Source organism: Canis aureus, chromosome 20, assembly GCF_053574225.1.
Source record: "Canis aureus isolate CA01 chromosome 20, VMU_Caureus_v.1.0, whole genome shotgun sequence".
Taxonomy (NCBI): Eukaryota; Metazoa; Chordata; class Mammalia; order Carnivora; family Canidae; genus Canis; species Canis aureus.
The window spans coordinates 57,597,929-57,618,933 of NC_135630.1; the positions used below are offsets into that span (position 1 = coordinate 57,597,929).

Here is a 21,005-nt window from a genome sequence, read left to right on the forward strand (position 1 = left end):
CTGCTCTATTTTCAATTTGTTTTTGCATAATTTGCAAGGAAAAGAGTGAGAGGAACAGGAGGCCCTGTAGAAAGGGATTTCATCTATTCAGAAAAATAGAATGGATGATCTTGTAGAAAGACCTGGAATAGCTGATACGTGAATCCATTGGCATCTTGAGCTAGTCTTGGGTCCCTGTACAATGACCTATTTGAAGAGCTTTTTAGATCGTTTAGTCAACTTGCCATTTTTTCCAGGAATTGCTGTTTTAATTTCTGGGTTTATCTAGGTCTCATTATGTTTTTTGCACCCATCTGGCACTTTAATATTTTTCAGTATCTCCTTAGAATGTGAATTATTTTTTTTTTTCTCCTTTACGTTGCTTCGTTTTAAGATCATTAGGGTTTTCATTTGGGTTTATAAAAATAAGCCTTTGCTTATTTGCTTAATCCTTTGGATGACCTAGGTAAATTGATGAAGTAACCAGTTTTCCCCTATGTCCCTCCCGAATCACAATTTTTAAAACATGTTCAACCATAAGTTTCTTGAGGCCTATCTCCCCTGATTTATGCAAATGGAATGTAATCCTAGTTCTAAAAATGTACTATTTCTGAGAAAAGGTAGCCTCATCGTGGTGAGTTGTAATAACTTCTTGGGTAGAAGCTGAGGATGCCAGCTGCGACTCTCTCTGGTGAAAGGACTAGAATGCGTGCAAACACCCATATTGCCATGGCTCACAGGACTGCTGCACATCTTGCCCTAAGAAATAGTGCAAAAATTAGCTGAAACTTAGGAGTAAGAGGAAAGTGTGACAAGCATATCCTTTCAGTGCCACACAAGGGCAAAGCCACCCAAAGATTACCTTGGGAAATATACTTACTTACACTCAGTATTTATTACTGGTTAAGGTCCCATGTTACCTTGTAGATTTTTGTCTGGTAGAAATAGGAATGATTTTCTGTCCAGTGGAAAAAAATAACCCTTGAGTTTTTGTTTTATGAGCTCAGCCATCTTATCCTAATATTTCTTTTTTTCTAAAAGATTTTATTTATTTATTTATTTATTTGAGAGACAGAGATCGTGCCTGACATAGCACAAGTGGGAGGAAAGAGAGATGCAGGCTCCCCGCTGAGCAGGGAGCCCGGAGCAGGGCTGCATCCTAGGACCCTGGGATCATGACCTGAGTGAAAGGCAGACATTTAACTGGCTGAGCCACCCAGGCGCCCCTTATCCTAATATTTCTATATTTAAATTGTGCATGTACACACATGCACACACACACACATTCCCACTTCTCAAGTGCTCTTTTGGTTACTTGCATTACTAATGAGTTGAAGAAGGTCTTTGACACATACTTATTTTATGTTTGCATCAGAGTTCATGTTTTTTTTTTTTTTTTTAACCATTTGACAGTTATGCTTTAGCAGAACCTGCAATGGCTGAACCAAAGAGAGACTTAATAAACTGCCCTCAGAAAGCCAAGGCCTCCGTGTTTGCTGGGTACAACAAAGATTTTATGAACTGAACCTCTGCCTCCTCAGGAGTTTCAGGGAAAGAGTTGTATTAAAGAGGGAGATAAAGAAGAGATTCACAGAGGTCACTGTTATTTAAAAGGCTAAATCCTGGGACACCTGGGTGGCTCAGGGGTTGAGCGCCTGCCTTTGGCCCAGGGTGTGATCCTGGGATCCAGGTTGAGTCCTGCGTCGGGCTCCCTGCATGGAGCCTACTTCTCCCTCTGCCTGTGTCTCTGCCTCTCTCTGCGTCCCTCATGAATAAATAAATAAAATCTTTAAAAATAAAAGGCTAAGTCTTAAAATACTTCCATATGGTAGGATCAGGAGTTGATTATGTGAAATTTCAACTTCCCATTTTCCCAGCTTACTTGAGAATTACCTGATCCTTTAATAGGGAATTTCATATACAACCATCTAAACCCTAGGATTTTTTTCTGGGAGTTACTAATTATGCGGTGGTCCTCTTCATTCTCCACACCCCGTCCCCATCACACATTGTGGGGGCTCTAGGTGAGACAAGGCCAGAGGGACAGCCACACATTCACCCCATGTTTATAGCTGTAGTTATGTCTGCCTATCATTAAGCAGTGTAGGAACCCAGGAACTGGCGGTAGCAGAGAAGACCCACCCTGCCCCAAGTACCCAAGATCTTTAAAACAAGTGCCATCAAAGTTAGCAAGGCCAAGGTAGCCCGTCGCACCTGGATCCTTGGGGATTTGGAAGTGCATGGGGAGAGATGACATGATACATGGTCCAGTCTTTGATGGTCTCATAGGGCCTGACCGTCACTCTGTCCCACTTGCAAAAGCCCCACACATCTCCCGTCCTGGTGCCTACTTTCTGGAAACGGGGTATCGCCCTTCTCTTCCACAGACTCTTCCACAGAGCAGCAATAACCCTTGGCAGGTCCCTCTGGAAATCTGGCAAATCACTTTTTCTTCATCTCATCAAAACTTATGAAGCTCCATGAAATTGAGGTAGGGGTTTTATTGCAAAAGCAGTAAAAGGCCTTTGAGATGGAAGGGCAAGAACAAGGAGAGAAAGGAGTGAGCTCGGCCCGTGAGACAGCGAGGAGATTGTTGAGAAGAGTGAGAGGAGCTGGGGGAGAAGGCGCCTGCCCGCCACGGCGGAGCTTGGGGCACTCGATGAGGTTTCCCGGGCCTGCACCGGGCGCCCAGGCTGCGGCTCCAGCCCTCCCCGCGCGCCGGGGCCCTCACCGCCTCTTCCAGCGAAACACGGACACGGGGCTCCGGTAGGGAAGCTGCGTGGGGCGTTTACGGAGCTTCTCCTAGTCCAGTCTCTGCTTTCTGAAATTTTAAAATAAATGTCTGCATCCAGCAAGTAGTATAGTAAGTGAAAAGGCTCTCGCTTGTACAGACTCGTCCTGTGTCTTAGAGCGAAAGGAAGCGATGCCAGCTGCAGGACAGGAGCCGTCCTTCTGAACTGTCACAGAGGACGGTGACAGAAGTCGTTCGCTGGAGGGGCACACGCGTCACCTCCGCTCACCCCGTTGGCCTCGGCAGGAGAAGGCCTGAGGCCGCCTGTCTTGGCCAGGCTGGCCCCCTCGCCGGCCGGCCGCGGGCGTGCTCGTAGACTTGGCCACACTTCGCACCTCTTGCATGCTACGTACTGAATGAGTGTATTCTTATTTTTATTTTTATTATTTATTATTTATTTATTTATTCATTCATTTGTTGAATGAGCGTATTCTTAACCGACTCTTAACTCTTAGCTTTCAGGGCTCCTCATTATGATGGTTGCCCCTGGAGCACGGCAACCCCAATCCCACCATCCACACGTGCACACACGCGCACACGCGCTGGCTCTGGCCAGGTCCTCCAGCAGCGATGCACTCTCGGCTGGGTGCTCTCCGCACACTACTATGAACCCTTCTTGGACGGGAGTCCCGGGAAGAAGGGGTAAACACCTGCTTAGGTGCTTTGGGCCTTGAGCGCTTCTCGGATCTCTTACCTCATTTAATCCTTCCAGTGATCCTGCAGTGCACGCATTGCTATCAGCACCATTTTGTTAAGGAAGGAATTAAAACTCAGAGGAGTTAAACTGCTGGCTGAAGTTCAAGGTGGGGAAGTTGGGGCTTGAACTGAGACTGTCGTATTTTTATTTATCATTATATTATTTATATACAATATTATAAATTATATATTATTACTTATTTTGATTTTATGGTTATAATGTTTTACTGTAATTATTTATTTGAAGGTTCAGATTGTCCCAGATTAGGCCAGGGGCAGCCCCTTTAATCTGGCTCCTGTGTCCTTTTGACATGTCCCTCTTATTCTTGGAGCCTCTGTGTACTTTCTGTCACAGCAGGATGTTCCAGGTTCATCATGTACTTTCTGTGCCGTAGCCTGAGAACCAGTCATTTTACTAAGGAGCCGCAGGTGCTTTGGTGCAGAATGGAATTTAGAAATCAACCTCTGATGCTAAGTGTTCTCACCCTACACGTGTGCTGCGTGTGATCCAAGTGATTGCTTCTAGGCCCTCAAATAGAAGGAGGGGGCAAGGTCTACATCTCTATTGATATGTTTATCTGGATCTATGTCTGTATATAAAAACAAACATACAACCATATGCATGTGTACCTTCTCTATATCTATCTGAATTATAAAATGAGTTTATATAGTAAAAAAAATAAAATGGGTTTCTACCAACACCTCAAAATCTAATCAGTTGCCTCGGAGTCCATTCTGTTCTCCCTTCTTTCCACGTGTATAACCCCCATCCCCAATAGAGAGAAATCTTGCAAATAAGTAAATATGTTGTGGTTAATGTTTCCTGTCCCTCAGGGGTTGCTGTGCTTTGTTGTTAGGTGTTCAGTATCTTGCAAATCATTGTTTCATATAGATATTGTCAATTTGTGGGTTGTTTCCAGTGGGACGGAAAATTCAATCCCCGTGGTTCCATCTTAGCTAGAAGCAGAGATCCACGAAGGCTTTTTTGATGAGTTTTTAAATGTCTACTTATGAATACCTTCTGCTCGGGCGCATTATATGACCAACTCATTTTGATATTTAATCCCTTGAGATTCCTGAGACCTCAGGATTTAAGACCTCCTCGATTCTCCTGTTAACACGCTCATATTGCATATTTATGTGCTAGATTATTTGATCAAGACTTTGTCTCTCACTAGACTGAAAGCTCAATGAAACATGGCATCAGCTATGTTTTGTTTTGCTCATCATTGTCTTTCCATCTTCTAGGATGCACTTTTTGTTCAATATTTAGTAAAATGAATGAATTTGCTCTGTCAGCAAAACCCACTGCTATTCTTTTAACAAAGAATTCCAGGGAATTTTAACATTTACAGATTTGATTATTCTAAGTACTTTCACAGGGTCACCCCTATGACACCTCTCCCTTAGCCCAATCTACCTGTCATGGAGACTGCTAGCAAAGGATCACTTTTGTGTTAGACGTGCAAGACTGTGCCTTATGCCTTTCCACCAAAAAGAAAGGACTAACTGCTGGGATCCTGGAAGTTAGGCCTTAGGAGCCTGTGGTATTCGAGAATCTCCCAATGTGGGACAGTCAGATCCTGCCCAGAGGACACTGGACATAGATGTGTTGCTACAATCTTATTGGAAAATCCCGCTTCCTTGTTGGAAGGAATCTCAGATTGGGAAAAAAGCAGGAGATAGATATGACAACATCCAACATACAGTATTTCGTATATGAACTGTTCCTGTTGACTCTTTAGAAGACTGCCAGGAAAACCTGTAGATCAAGAAAAGCTAAATTTATTAGCTCTACTGCAATATGGACACTTCCTGGGCAGTTCAATAGAGACTCAAATTTGGAAAATCAGGGTCTGGTAGGAGAGACTGAACACACAAATGCCCAATGGCTAGATCATATATACCCATAGAACTCTGACTCACAACTTCTGCAGCAGCTAGTCCAGGAAGCCAAACCATAACCTCTGCAGCAATCAGCCCCAAATGATCAGGACTGGTCAATGACTGACAGCTCCCCTAACTCTTCCCCCACCTCCCCGGCTCAGGACCAAGCACGGAAAGCTACATGTGCTCTTCAAACTAGTCACATAGGATGCCCTGCTTCTTTTTGGCCCACCCCCAGCTTCTCCATGACAACAGCTTCCCATCAGAGCATACCCAAAGCCTCCCCTGCACCCCGACCATTTTTTTAAACTATAAAGCTTTACCGCCCTTCTATCAGTGCTTAGCTATCTTGCTATAGCAAGCTGTGAATAAACAGCCACGGTTCTCATCTGGGTAACCTTCAATTACTTCCACAGGTATTTATGAAGTTTTTAGAATCTTGGCTGGGATTTCAAGGCAAGTCTTGAAAAGCAGGGACTGGCTGGAATGGGCAGAGGGAATGACATACTACATTTGGAAGGCACAGTGAGGCGAGAGTCTTGAAGTACTCACCTGATGAGAAGCTAGCCTTGAAATGCAAGCAGTTTAATAGGCTCACCGTCTTATTTTCCAGGAGCAGGCGGTCCCTAGAGCAAAAAGTTAGGCTACTTTTGTTTGGTCTCAGCAGTGTTTAACCTAGGGGTAGAAAAGTATGCCTGATGTAAGAATTGGTTAACACAGGACATTGTGTTGGCCTCAATTCTTGGGATTGACAAGGGAAAAAAAGAAATCATTTTTAAGTCCATCCATGACTTTTTCTTTCTTTATCCAACGTAGACAGCATGGCCAGTCACTTGAATAATGCCCTTGTGAGCATAAACAGCTTCCTGAGCTATTGTCCTGTCGTACTAGCCCACTGAATGCTGACCTTAGATTAATCCTATACTTTTTCATATCTTGTTCCAACAGCTATCTATTGGTGGTAGCTACGAGGAGTGGTGAACTCAGAAGGGTGCCGAGGCCATGTGTGGGCTCGGAAGGAACAAGCATATGACTGGTTCACAATGTCTGCTATGGACACAAGTAGACAGAGGTGAGAGTTTAAGTTTTATACACAAATCTTAAAAATGAGTTTGGGGCCTGCATATCCAACTACCTTCCGGGTAACCTTATCTGGATGTTTGCAGCCCCTCAATCTGCGCATGGCTAAACCTGAAATGATAATTGCTCTCCTTCACCAAAGGTTTGCTAATGGACCCATCAGATTGCCCTCATGATCCTTGTCAAGAGTGTTTCCTGTAGCCATTACCAGAGTTCAAGATTAGCACTCAATTCAGGATAAACCCTCTTTGCCATCTGGCTAAGGAAATTTGCTCTGATCGTGGAATTATAGGCATCAGCAATGGGGATGAGCGAAGAAGCTCTCATTTTTTCTTGGCCCCGAATACAGAATTAAGATCAGAGGCAAAAATTAAGCCAATACTTGATTATCTCAGATAGAAACTGGGAAGGAAGGTAATGAAACTTTTAGACCTCTCTGGATTCATTTTTTACAATATCTTGTTTAGTTTACGTATATCTGTCCATCTCCCTCAACTTCCTCTCCTTAACCTATAGTATTTTCATTGTCAGATGGTCATTAGGAGACAACTTTATTTATGTGAAAAATTACAGCATCAATTCCTCGTAGGATCTTTTCGTGTTTATGCAAAAAGTGTTCCCTGATAGAAACAAGGTATAAAACTGATTGATGTCTTAAAGCAACTGAGGGGTCTCTGCTAGCAGCCAGGATTACTGTTTCCTAGTAGAAAAACTGCTAGAGAAAACTGAGTTCTTTATAATCAATTCCATAACAGCAGTTTAGCTGTGAATGATTTTTTAAAAGTCACTTGACTGTGCAAACTGGTTAGAGCAGAAATATTTTAATGATATTTCAAGAGCTTAATGTCAACCATCAGTGTCCAATAAATGAAAATTACTTTTAGTGATACATCTGGAAATATGATGGTTTTTTGAGCCCAAATCTCTCAAGCTTTGCATAAAATCTGGGTTTTTATTTTTACTGTGTGCCTGTTCTATAAATTTCTGATATTTGTGATATAGGAAAAGAAGATAAATTAGACACTGGGATGTTGAAAAATGAGTAAAATGTTAAAACATGTTAAATTTATTGTTTGCTCATTGAGAGAAAGAAAAAGAGTGAATAATTTATTTAAGGAAAACAATTTTACTTAAAGAAAGGGCAATATTTTAATAAGCAGAAAAGAGAAAAGGAATACATTTGAAATAGGAGCAGTGTCACTGGAGTGAAAAATGTAATGCACCAAAGTAGCTACTTTGAATGTGGAAAACACTCATCTGAATGGAAAATTTTGTTATACTCCTTTTTTTGGGTTATATTCCTATAAAATTGCAACTTTATCTTTATTCTTATCTGTTTGTTTATTTAACTAATATTTATCGAGTCTGCACTCTGTGCGCTGGCGTTGTGTGAGGCACCGGCGATATTTCAGTGAATGAGGAAGTCACAGCTTCTTCTTGTTTGAAGACTACATTTAGTGAAATCTTCATTAATTGATTACCTTCTGCACTCATTATTTTAGGGAAAATGAGGCTTAGCTCTGTGTGACAAGCAATATGAAATAACGATGGCGTAAATGACTGCCTCATACAAAAGTAGATCATCTAGACCTTAAACTGTGTGTCTCAGTCATCATGAAAAGTGCTTTTATTTCACTGCTGTGCCATCCCCACCCAGTGTGCTTTTTGAGCCTGTTTTCCTTCACTTAACATGATGTGTTGAGTTAGATGATGTTTGTACCCAGAGTCTGTGCCTTTTATTACTGAGTCATATCCTATTCTCACGATGTACTACAGTTTTATTTATTCTCCAGTTGAGGGACTTTGGGGCTGTTAAAGATTTTAATCATAAAATTACTATAAAAATTTGGTAACAGGTTTTTGTATGAACGTAGGCCTTTCATTTCACTTGGGTAAATATCTAGGAGCGGGAATATTGGCCATATGGCTAAGGATATATTGAATTACAAAAACTTTGAAACTGTGTTTAGAGTGGCATTCGCACCAGCAGTGTGCAGGACGTTCTCGTTGCTCTGCGTCCCTCATCAGCATTTGGCATTATCGGTTGCATGTGTATGTGTTTTCAGCCACTCTATGGAGTGTATGGCAGTAGGTCATTGAGGTTTAATTAGCATTTTACTAATGACGGAGGATATTGAACATCTTTTTGGTTGCTACTTGTCATCTGTAAGTCTTCTTTAGTAAAATGTCTGTTTAAATCCTTTGGCAGTTTAGAAAATTTGGTTGGTTGCTTTTGTTGTTGTTGAATTTTGAGAATCCTTCATATACATTGGCTATAAGTCCCGTGTCAGCTATATGATTTGTGAATATTTTCTCCCAGTCTTTCTTTTCATTCCCTCATTTTAATTTTGACAAAGTCCAATTTATTTATTCTTTTATGGACTGTGCTTTGTCTTTTAGCTTTGTATCTTGAAACTGGATTTTTATATGTTAAAAGCCAAGTTTATAACAAATAAATTCTTTCTTTATAACAAAAGAATAAATTTCTTCTGGCAAGAATAGCTAATCTATAAATAGTACATTAGCTATAGCTTCTAAATGTGACATCAAATGAGAAGAAATTAGGTAATTTATTTTGGGAGAACCAAATTATAAAGATGAGACAAGGACCTAATGATATGAATTTTAAAAACTCAGAACTAAAGTCTTTTAGATCTTATACAATAATACCATATAAATACATTATATAGGATGTTCCATGAGGATTTAAATACCCACTTACTTATTCATCCATTTATTTAAAAAGTTTTACTAAGCATGTACTACGGGCCAGGCACTGTGTTCTAGATGGGGTTACACAGATGAATATACACAGATAGAACTTTGGACAATCAACAGATTATAACACAATGTGGTAAGAATTATGGTTGGCGAATGTTCAAAGTAAACCATGCATTTTTTTTTTTTTTTGCACACGAAGTGGTTTCATCACACTTATCTCAGTTTGCAATCATTTATTTGTGTGACTTGTCTCTCTCATGGTGTGTTTCAGCAGGGTAAATACGATGCACGTTTGCTTCGTTGTGGCTGGCACATAATAGGAGTTGCATAAATAGTTGTTGGATAAAGAAAGTACTTGCTATTGAAGTACAGAGAGGAGGAGCTGCTAACTCTGCCTCTGTCAGTTTTGAAGACTTCTTTAAAAAGGTGATATTTGAAATGGGTCTTGAAGCAGAGGTAAGACCTGCTTGGGGGCTGGGGAAGGGGTACGGGAGGAAGAGAGGAGCAGCATTCCAACGCTGTACAGCCTTGGCTGCAGACATGTGAAGTCACAGAACACACGTGCGAAGGGCAGAAGGTTGCAGGGAGGCAGGACCATCCCGCGTGGAGAAGTGGGGTGGGCGGCAGGAGATGAGGCCAGCAGGGAAGGCTGGGTCAGGCTGCGAAGGAAGGGCCTTGCCAACGAGGCTGGGTGTGAACTTCATAGCAATGGAGTTGGGGGACTCATGGATTTTAAACTTAAAAAAACAAACAAACCATATATTTGAGAGAGCGAGAGCGAGAAAGTGAGAGAGCAAGAGAGAGAGAGAGAGCAGGGGGAGGGGCAGAGGGAGAGGGAGAGAAGCAGACTCCCCACTGAGCAGGGAGCCTGATATGGGACTTGATCCCAGGATGCTGAGATCATGATGTGAGCAGAAGGCAGATGCTTAACTGACTGAGCCATCCAGGTGCCCATTAGCTTCTTTTTTTTTCTTTTGACATTCATTCATTCATGAGGGGGAAGAGGGGCCGAGGGAGAGGGTGAGGGAGAGGCAGAGGCAGAGAATCCCAAGCAGACTCCACGCTGAGCACGCAGCTCAATGCGGGGCTTGACCCCACGACCTGAGATCATCACCGGAGCTGAAACCAGGAGTCCAACCTACTGAGCCACCCAGGCTTCCCAGATTTTAAGGTTTTCAGTGGCATGATTACCTTAAAGAGAGGAGGCAGTATGGGGACTGCCTGGGGGGCAGAGGAATTAGGGCTGAAGCCGGTAAGAAATGACAGGGGTGTTGCAGTGGCATTTGAGTCACAGAGGAGGACAGTTCTGAAAACTATTCCAGGAGACAGAAGTTATGGATTTAGCGATTGATAAAATGCGAAGGGTAAAGTAGAAGAAAGACTGAATATATTAGCTTTTATGATGCCTGAGGAATACTGTGCATTGGGAATTAACATATTTAAATTTTTTCCTGATTAGTAAGTATCACATGTTCTTTGGAAAATAAAGTATAAGGAAGAAGACCAAAAAAAAAAAAAAAAAGAATTATCTATTTTCCTAGCACACGGAGATAACCACTGCTGACATTTCAAGGACATATCTATCATTCTTTAAAAACACAAATTTGAAAAGAGAGCCTAAGGATTGTATCTCTGCTGGGGACTCAACTCAGAGTCTCATGAAGTGCATGGAATATGCTGAACTTCATTTTGAACTCAAATATTAAGTTTTGACTAAAGTATGAGCTGAGCCAGTTTTGTAAAAAAATCAAGTGAACTGGGTGCACGGACGGGAACTCTGCAAAAGGAATTCCCTGGAAACTCAGAGTGACAGCGATGACACGCAGCACATGCTGTCAGAAGTGCCCGACTGTAAGTTGCCAGGTCCTCTCCCAGGCTTCCCGGACTCATTCCGGTCCAGCTCACTCCCGGGGCTGAGCCCTGCAGGGAGGCACCTCGGGCGTGTGCAGCGTCTACAGGAGAGCTGAGTACTTCTGCCTGGGAACCGGGTCTGCGCACACCGCTGCACAGGAACTAAAGAAGAGAGAATTGTTCTTAAGTCCAGGAGCTGTTAATCAAAACTATCTCATCCAAGTCCCTTCCAAACAGAGGGAATGGGAGGGGAGTTTAAAAAAAAAAAGGTATTTGAGAAGCAAACCAGATGACCATAGGGGAAGGGAAAGAAAATAAGCCGGAAAGAGAGAGATAAAGAGACAAGTCTTAAGTATGGGGAACAAATTGAGGGTTGCTTGGAGGAGAGGTGGGGGGTCATTGTGTGATGGGCATTAAGGAGGGCAGTTGTGGGGGGTCATTGTGTGATGGGCATTAAGGAGGGCAGTTGTGGGGGGTCATTGTGTGATGGGCATTAAGGAAGGCACTTGTGGGGGGTCATTGTGTGATGGGCATTAAGGAGGGCAGTTGTGGGGGGTCACTGTGTGATGGGCATTAAGGAGGGCAGTTGTATTGAGCACTGGGTGTGGTCTGCAACTGAGGAATCACTATATTCTTCTGAAACTAATAATACGCCATATGCTGATTAGATTGAATTTAAATAAAAAATTTAAGAAAGATCTTTCTCCGTTGAGAGGGAGTAGATTCCGGGCGCAGGAGGGGTCGGAGCGGGCCTACCTGGGAAGACGCTTGAAAAACAAAGTCCCAGGAGGAGGGGGGCTCCCGGTCCGCGCCGCGCCCTGCGCCCCACCCGCGGCCCCGCAGGGGCCCCGCGCCCTTCCCCCTCCGAGGCTTTAGGTCCAATCGTCTAGTCCGGGGGACCCGGGCTCACATGGGGGGGGGAACTCCGAGCCTCCCGGGAGCCTGGGGGCGGGGGCGGGGGCGGGGGCGCCACGTGGGTGCGCGGCCCGCAGCGGCCCGAGGTCCCGCCTGCCCGGAGCCCCGGTGCCCGCCGCCTCCCCGCTTCCTCCCGCCGCGGGGCGCCCGCTCTCCTGTCGGGGTCGGCCCGGCTCGCAGGTGCTGCGGCTTCTGCGCGGACCCGGGCGGGGGGAGCGGGACCGGGGGGGGGGTGACGGGGGACCCGGGGGGGGAGCGGGCGCCGGGGGGGTCTGCGGGACCCGGGGGGGCCTGGGGGACCGGGGGGGGCTGCGGGGTCCGGGGGGGAGCGGGAGCCGGGGGGGTCTGTGGGACCCGGGAGGGGGGGGTCTGCGGGGACCCGGGGGGAGCCTGGGGTACCGGGGGGGGGAGTCTGCGGGAGCCGGGGGGGCTGCGGGAGCGGGAGCGGGAGCGGGGGTGGGCTGCGGGGACCCGGGGCACCCCGGAGGGCGCGGTGCCACGTGAGCAAACACCGCTCCCGGGGCGGGCCTCGAGGCAGGTGTGCGAGTCCAGGTCGGCGCGCCCAGCCCAGCCGGCAGGAGTTCGCGGGCTGGGGCCGGGCCGGGGCCGGGGCCGGGGCCGGGCTGGGGCCGGGCTCCCCCACCTGGGGCGAGCGCCGCCCGCCGAGGGCTCGGCCCCCCCGCGCTGATTGGAGCGCGGCCCGCGGGGAGGGGGCGCGGCGGGGACCCGGCGGGGGGAGCGGCGCGCGCCCCCCGGCCCTCCCCCGCGGCCCCTCCGGCTCCTCCTCCCCGCAGCGCCCCCCGCTCCTGCCCTGCCCCTCCGTCGCGGTCCCCTCCCCCGCCCCGGCCCCGCCCCCGGCCCCGGCCCCGCCCCCCGGCTCCCTCCCCGCGCTCCCGGGCCGGGGCTGCGCGCTGGCGGGGCTCCGCATTGCACACTCTGGGGGCGCCGCAGTGCTCGTGGGATGGGGCGGCGGGTCGGCGCCGGCGGCCGGACTCCGCGCGCAGCCCGGGTGAGTAGAGGCGGGCTCGGGGCCGGCGGCGCCCGGCGGTGCGCGTCGTGGGCCGGCGGGGGGCGCCCGCCGCGGAGCCGCCCGCTGCCCCGAGCCCGCGCCGCCCTCCGGGGCCGGCATCCCGCCCGCGGCTCGGGTCCCGCGCGGCCGGGGCGGGTCTGGGGGGCGTGTGCGCGGGCGCGGCGCGGGGCGGGGCGGGGGCGCGGGGCTGCCCAGCCCGGGGCTGCAGGAGGCGCCCCCGGAGTCGCCCGCCGCTCCCCGGGCCGAGCGGACGCCGCGCAGGAACTCCGGGCGGAGGGCGGAGGGCGGGGGGCGGGGGCGGGGGCGGGGGCGGCGCCCCACGTGTTGCTGCGGGGCCGGGGCCGTGGGGCGCTCAGGCCGGGCCGCCCGGACCTCCGACCCCTCCGACCCCTCGGACCCCGCCGCCCCCGCCCGCAGCCCGCTCCGCACCGGGCCGCGCACAACTCGCTGTGTCTGGGGCCGGCCCGGGGCCCCCGCCCTGCTGTCCCGCTCCCTGGCCCGTCCCGGGAGCCCTGCGAGGACCCCGCCACCCTCCTGTCCCGGTCCCTGAATCCTCCCCGGGGTCCCTGAGCCCTCCCCCGGGGACCTGTCCCTGAACCCTCCCGGGGGGCCCTGAGCCCTCCCTGCGGGGCGCCGCCGCCCTCCTGTCCCGGTCCCTGAGCCCTCCCCGGGGGACCTGCGAGGACCCCACCACCCTTCGTGGCCCTGGCCCTGGCCCTTCCCCGGGGGACCTGTCCCTGGCCCTTCCCCGGGGGACCTGTCCCTGAGCCCTTCCCCGGGGGACCTGTCCCTGAGCCCTTCCCCGGGGGACCTGTCCCTGAGCCCTTCCCCGGGGGACCTGTCCCTGGCCCTTCCCCGGGGGACCTGTCCCTGAGCCCTTCCCCGGGGGACCTGTCCCTGGCCCTTCCCCGGGGGACCTGTCCCTGAGCCCTTCCCCAGGGGACCTGTCCCTGGCCCTTCCCCAGGGGTCCTGTCCCTGGCCCTTCCCCAGGGGACCTGTCCCTGGCCCTTCCCCGGGGGACCTGTTCCTGAGCCCTTCCCCGGGGGACCTGTCCCTGGCCCTTCCCCGGGGGACCTGTTCCTGAGCCCTTCCCCGGGGGACCTGTCCCTGGCTCTTCCCCGGGTACCTGTCCCTGGCCCTTCCCCGGGGGACCTGTCCCTGGCCCTTCCCCCGGGGACCTGTTCCTGAGCCCTTCCCCAGGGGACCTGTCCCTGGCCCTTCCCCAGGGGTCCTGTCCCTGAGCCCTTCCCCAGGGGACCTGTCCCTGGCCCTTCCCCAGGGGTCCTGTCCCTGGCCCTTCCCCAGGGGACCTGTCCCTGGCCCTTCCCCAGGGGTCCTGTCCCTGAGCCCTTCCCCGGGGGACCTGTCCCTGAGCCCTTCCCCGGGGGACCTGTCCCTGAGCCCTTCCCCGGGGGACCTGTCCCTGGCCCTTCCCCGGGGGACCTGTCCCTGAGCCCTTCCCCGGGGGACCTGTCCCTGGCCCTTCCCCGGGGGACCTGTCCCTGAGCCCTTCCCCGGGGGACCTGTCCCTGGCCCTTCCCCGGGGGACCTGTCCCTGAGCCCTTCCCTGGGGGACCTGTCCCTGGCCCTTCCCCAGGGGACCTGTCCACCTGTCCCTGGCCCTTCCCCGGGGGGCCTGCGAGGGCTCCCTTCCGGGCCGAGGGCGTCGAGGCAGCCCAGACCTCGGGTGGCGATTTGCTGGGGGCAAGCACCGACCTCCTGGAGCATATGACAGCAGGAATGCTCTGCCTCTCCCTCTGGTAACCTACCCCAAAGAGTGACCTCCAAAATTCAATTTTCTTTGTGCGAGACCAGGGAGTTTCGATTCTCCAGGGAGCAGCTTATTTCTTGTTAAATTGAACTACGGTGACATACACTGCGCTCTGGCCAGCCGGTGCAGATGCCGTGATATCATTAGAGCAATTCCCTTAAAGCCATTATATTTTCTTTCGAGTGAGAGGACTCAGGATAGCTGCTTAAAATTTTGGGTCCGCACCTTATTTCTCTGGGAGACATGAACGGTTCCTGTATATGTGCTCACGTGTACCAAGTTTGCAAAAGATATTTGTGCGCCCGTCCATGAAATGGCTTAATGCACATTTACGTTAAACCCATTTAAATGTAAAACATCTATCCGTTTTCAATTTTAGTTTCCACCTTGACCAAAGGCACCGGACTGAAACAGGACTTAAAAGAGGCTTCCTTGTTTAAACAGAGGTTTTTACAGAACCCAGGTCCTCAGAGCGCACAGTAAGCTTTCTGAGCCTGTAGGTACACAAAGGTGGCTAAAAACTGCGAGTTGGTTCTTTGGGTTAAGAATATGGGAAATGCTTCCAGACCAAAAAAGGTAGATAGGATTTGTGGGTCCGTATTTTGAGGCTGTGGGCAGTCTTTTTAAGATGAATGTTTATATTATAGAATGCGTAATTGGGGCCGAACACAGGCAACTAATGCCAAGTAGAAAACCATGCCATGTGTTGTGTCATGCCGTACATGGCACATCAAGATCTGCCATTAAAGTGCCTGTGAGGAAGTCACATGTTTGTCACCCCATTTTACAGGTAGGATAGCCGAGGATCTTAGAGATTATGATTTTTCCAAGGTGAATAGTAGAGTTCAAGTCAAGTTTTTTTCTATTTTCTTACTTCCTTTGCTCCCTTCCTCCCTCCTGCCCTTCCTTCCTTCGTGTGGGCTACATTTTCAGTGTTTTCCTACTCCTAATTTCTGCACCTCTTTTTTACTATTCAGCCCGTGGCTTCAGGACCATTACGTACCATTCCCAAAAAGATTTGGTCTCTGCTAAGTATCATTTAACTCCCCCGAAGATGTAGGCTGATAAGGATTTAGGGAGAAAGCCCATAGTGTTTTTAAGGAACCAGTCTTTTCGAAAGGGGTATATTATTTTTATCAATGAGTTGTTAAATATACAAGTAATCAAAGCCCTGAAGAATGATGTCCCAGTGGTAGTGTTCCAGGAAAATCAAGGAGCCACTAGTGACAGAAATGTTTGTAACAGGAACAGAAATACATAAGTCTCTGGCTTTCTAAGCAGAAGCTCCTCATAACCTCTGTAGACAATTGCAAGGAAGACCTAATAAATGATTATTTCATTAGTGCCATTCTTATGTTAAAAAGAGTTGACAAAACAGATTACTTAAATAAACCCGGAAACCACTCAGGAAAAAAAAAAAAAACATCATTTATCAAAAAGTCCTGAAATCCTCATTAACTAGTGTGCAGATGCAACAGAAGATATTGATTAGGGAGGAATCTTGTTTTACTTGCATAGTTAGCAATAGGGAGCACACACATATCTATCCGCCTATCTGATTATTTATTAAAAGCCTGTCATTTACAAATCCTTTCTTGGAAAATTATTGCTCACAATATTTATCTGTGGCGTTGCATAGTATTTGTTAAGATGAATAGAATTGATTTTGTCTGAATGTAGGTAGGCAGTGAGTTTACGAGTAGTAAGTCCTAGTTAAGTACGTGGGCTTTGGAAGCAAGTCTTGGCTTCACATACAAACTGTGGGACCCCAGAAATAATTGAAATAATGTGCCTCTCTGTGCTTCAGAGAGGCACATGAGAAGATACATAGGTTTTCTTATGTGTAAAACATGAATAGTAATGACACCTACCTCATGCAGTTTTTCAGTTTCTCCGTGTGGCAGTACTCAGTGAGCACCTGCCGAGTGCCAGCACTGCTAGAGGTGCTAGGGATACGTGCGCAAACTCTTTGCCAGGGGTGTTTGCAGTCTAGTGCCTGAGAATTAATGACACGATGATGCATATCCAGTGCTTAGCGTGGAACGTGACACCCAGTAAATGCCCCATGCTAGTTAGCCCTTGGTATCATCTGTTCATTCTGGAAACGTTCACTGAGTGCCTCACAGATGCACTGCAGATTGGAGCACGTAATGATGAATATATATATTTCACTTCAATTCAATTTGATGTTATAATGGGAGAGAGGACTCCAAAGAAAGACATCAAGTACATAATCAGTTCTCTAAAAGACAATTCAGTGCAGACATGTAAGAGGAAAAGAATGGAAATAAATACTTAAAAATTAAATTATCCATAAGAAAGTGGGGAGTGTATGAATTTCTTTATAGGAACTTATGATAAAAAAAAAAGGTCTTGTATTCAAGCTATTTGAAACACCGATTACATAGGAAAAAATAATTCTTACTTAGATGTAATGCAAAAGAAATTTTTGATGGGTCAGATAACTGAATCGAGCTCTCAAAGGGTGACATCTCAGGACACAAAAATGAGAGAGCCAAAAATGAATTTGAAAAGATCCTTGCCGCGAATTCCTAAAACAATAGTGAAAGACTCCTAAATACTGTGAAATGAGAATTGTAGAAGCTCGTGGCTTACATTATACCAAGCATATACTCAGAGAAAAAAAAAAAAAAAAAAAGAATAGGGTGTAAATGAATTCTTGGCTCCACCTTTTGCTGAGTAATATTCTTACACCCAGGCTTTCTGGAGCAATAATCACATTGGAGGAAATAGAGCAAATGGTAAGTGCCCAGGATATTCCAGACCTAATCCACAGATTAGATGCAGATAAAGACCAGGTGCAGATGCCCTAAGTGCAGATGCACTATGACCAGGTGGCCATTGCCCAAGTGTGTTGAAGAAACTTAGTGTGTAAGTGACAGCTCTCTGGAGCATTGGTTGGTGTCCTTAGGGTTCCTCTCAGGAGGAGGGTTTAAGGGAGGACCCTGGAGCCATCAGACCAGATCCGTGTCTCCATGGACAAGTGGGAGATGGGTGTTCAAAGTCAACACAGATGACAGCAAGTGCAACATATTTTGTAGAATGAGGCAAGAATGGATTGGAGTTAAAGGAGGAAATATGTTTGTGGCTACGGCGTTGCAGAAAACGTGATATTTTTAAACTTTCAAAAAGCCTAGCCAGATTTCAAATCTCAGTTCCCTCCCTATTCATGACCTTTTGTTTGGCCAAGAAGCAAGAAACAAAGATTAAAAGTAAACAGACACTTCTCTGAGTGGACAAATAGGCTCTTCCAGGAAGTAGTTTGGGGATGATTTTATTTAAACTTTTATAAATGTTCACAGATGGCATGCAGTTCTTATGAGTAAGTAAAAATCAAGCTGATAAAGTTGAACCATAGGAATAACTTAAAAGACAACCTAAATGGGAAGAAAAATAATAGAAGATTAAAGGCAAAATGGAAGATTGAGGATAAGTGTACTTGGGAAAAGCAGTCCCAAGCACATTTCTAGGAGATGGTTTTAAATTCTATTCCCATCAGCAGTCAACAGAGCAGGATAACATGCTCTTAACCCTCTAAAGAAAAGTGTGTCCGCCAAGTTAAAGTCAATATTAAGAGGAGAGTAGGATATAAGACTGTGTAACTGTGATACCATGTTTTGAAAATGTGTTGTTGAGTAAGTTCATATAAATCCTCTCTACTTACCTGTTCATCCATCTCGGTAGAAAGCAATGCATCACCATGTTAACAGTGACTATCTCTGGGTGGTATGGGATTGCTAATTTTTTTTTTTTTAAAGATTTATTTATTTATTCCTGAGAGATAGGGGTAGAGACACAGGCAGAGGGAGAAGCAGGCCCCCCCAGGGAGCCCAATGAGTTACTAGATCTCAGATTCTGGGATCACACCCTGAGCCAAAGGCAGACGCTCAACCGCTGAGCCCCCCAGGTGTCCCAAGATTGCTAAAAAACTCTTCTTTTACTCTTTTACTTCATTGTTTTCTAAATTCCCTACAATGAACATGTATTGCTCTTATAAGAAAAAGTGTTATGAATATAGGATGTAGCGTTATAACCTCAGATTTCATGCTGTCGTACTAAGAAAGGGTGCTTTGATGATCGTATCTAGGTCTTCTAGAAATCTGTAGTTGCACATTTTGCCCTGCACTCTCTGTATATAAAAGGTTGCATGTGTAAATGCTCTCCTTAGATTTGCTTTCAGGAAAAAGTGTGGCTGAAGATGAACACTTGTGCTCTCCTTTATGTAGTAAGAACTGGGAACTTGAGATTCATTCCATTTTTACCATAGCTATCCGGATGGATATACAGGGCCAAGGGATTGGATGCATTGCTGGCTATTTTGTGGACTGTACACCCTCTGAGGGCAGAGACCAAGTCTGTTTCTTTCCCTTCAGGCTTCACAGTGCTTGCCTTGATGTCGGTTCATGGCAGTCTCCCAGTAAATACTGGTGAATGTTTTTAATTGAATAAAATAGATGAAAGCCCCAATAAACTTGCAGAAATTTTATTTATTATTTTTTAAAGATTTTATTTATTTATTCATGAGAGACCCCGGGGGGGGGGGAGAGAGAGAGAGAGAGAGAGAGGCAGAGGGAGAAGCACAGAAAATTTCCCCCACAGAAATTTTATTTTTTTATTTATTTATTTTTTTTCCCCACAGAAATTTTAAATGAGAGATCCCAAGGCCCATTTTATCCTTTGAGGTCATATGATTCATTCAAGCCTTAATTTAATTGTGATCGCTAAGGCATCCTGACATTCCTTGTACTATACAACTAATTCCTGGGCCACAAAAATGGCCTGAGTTGACTATCTAGGAGCCTTTGGCTTATTCTCAGCTTTTGATCTGGATCCTATCACTTGATTCCATCTCTTATTTCATTTTTTCCCTATGTTTTGGGGGTTTTGTTTCTTTCATTGGCTTGGATATTACCTTTCTCTGAGGCCTGAACTTGGGATCACCACCTTCCTTCCTGGATTTGGACGTCCCCCCGCCCCCACCATGGGTATGATCCCAGTGACCTCTGCCCCTTCCCGTTAAGCTAGAATCTTTGCAAGAGAGAAATGTATACCATGAACTATTAAATATTCACAATTGAGTACAACACTAGATCCCTAGAGGAAACCCGAGAATCAATGTATGTTCTTCACTAACATCTTTCACAGCAGTAAGTTACTGGGGTCAAAATAATAATATATCTGGTTTGTCAGAATCTTAGTGGAAGAACAAGGAAGTTTATCTTGTTATTATATATCAAATCTGATATATATGTTACTGCATGCAACCCTTTTTTAAAAAAATACTTTTAAAAATTGATTGATTGACAATGTTTCGGGGATGGGGATGGGGAGGGAGAGAAACTCAAACACAGTCTCCGTCTCAGGGCCCTGACCGTGACCTGAGCTGAAACCAAGTGTGGAACACTTACCCGACTGAGCCACCCAGGTGCCCCACTGCATGCAACTGCATGCAACTCTTACTGTCATTCCTCCAGAAGGATAGACATGAAGGGACAGGATAAGAACACTCAAATGATCAGGTCAGTGTGCAGGATGGTGAGTGAGCACTCGGGGAAGGTGGCTAGTATCTGATGACAGATAGAAAGAAAAGAACTCTGCCCAGAAGGATAAAAGGCTCAAGGGATGGGACCCTTGTCATACATAATAAAGATTCCTGTCATACCTACTAGAGCTCCTTCGGTTCCACTAATCTGACTGCAGGACTACTGCTGGTCACCCACGGCAGCATGTAACCAGAAGACCGTAGGACGGGAACCACAGCTTGCCATCAGGCATTCCTTTGTGGGAATCCTTGCATCTGTTCATGGAGCACAGCTCAGGTGTGAGGAGATGAGACCCCCCATTGGACGGATGTGGGAACCATCTTGGCCTAGAGGGCGGTGCTCCTGGGAGCCGATGTCTTATAACAGCTGCCTAGACAAAGCTTTTGGGATTCCAGATGGGATGTGCCCAGTTGCCAGAATCATGGCAGTGAGAGACACCCCAAGTATGATGTCCCTCTGATCAGGTGATTTCGCTCAGTCTACCAACCAGGGGTCATAGTTACCATAACTCGTAACCTTGTGAACTTTTCTACCCTTATCTTGTTGCTGCAAAAGAAGAGCTAGATGGACACTGCAAGTCAGATTCCCATGCACTGTTGAACACATAGAGTGAGTTTGCCAAGATTATTTTTCATGAAAGTGGAAAACTAGGACTAGAAAACATCTGTTGGCATTGGGCAGAAAGTAATAAGCCCAAAGGCTGTGTAATAACCTTGTCC

At 47.3% G+C, this 21,005-nt stretch overlaps 1 protein-coding gene across 2 annotated transcripts in view; it reads left to right on the forward strand.

Moving 5' to 3' along the window:
- The first annotated feature begins 12,002 nt into the window (after positions 1–12,002).
- The window catches only part of LYPD6 (LY6/PLAUR domain containing 6), a 122,695-nt gene continuing 113,692 nt past the window's right edge, over positions 12,003–21,005 (forward strand). Inside the window, exon 1 of one of the 2 annotated variants that reach the window (XM_077861677.1) lies at positions 12,003–12,100. The gene's annotated coding sequence lies outside the window, so the exon portion shown is untranslated. Of the gene's footprint in view, positions 12,101–12,803; positions 12,930–21,005 lie in introns of those variants that run through there. The other variant, XM_077861675.1, reaches the window with a different exon arrangement.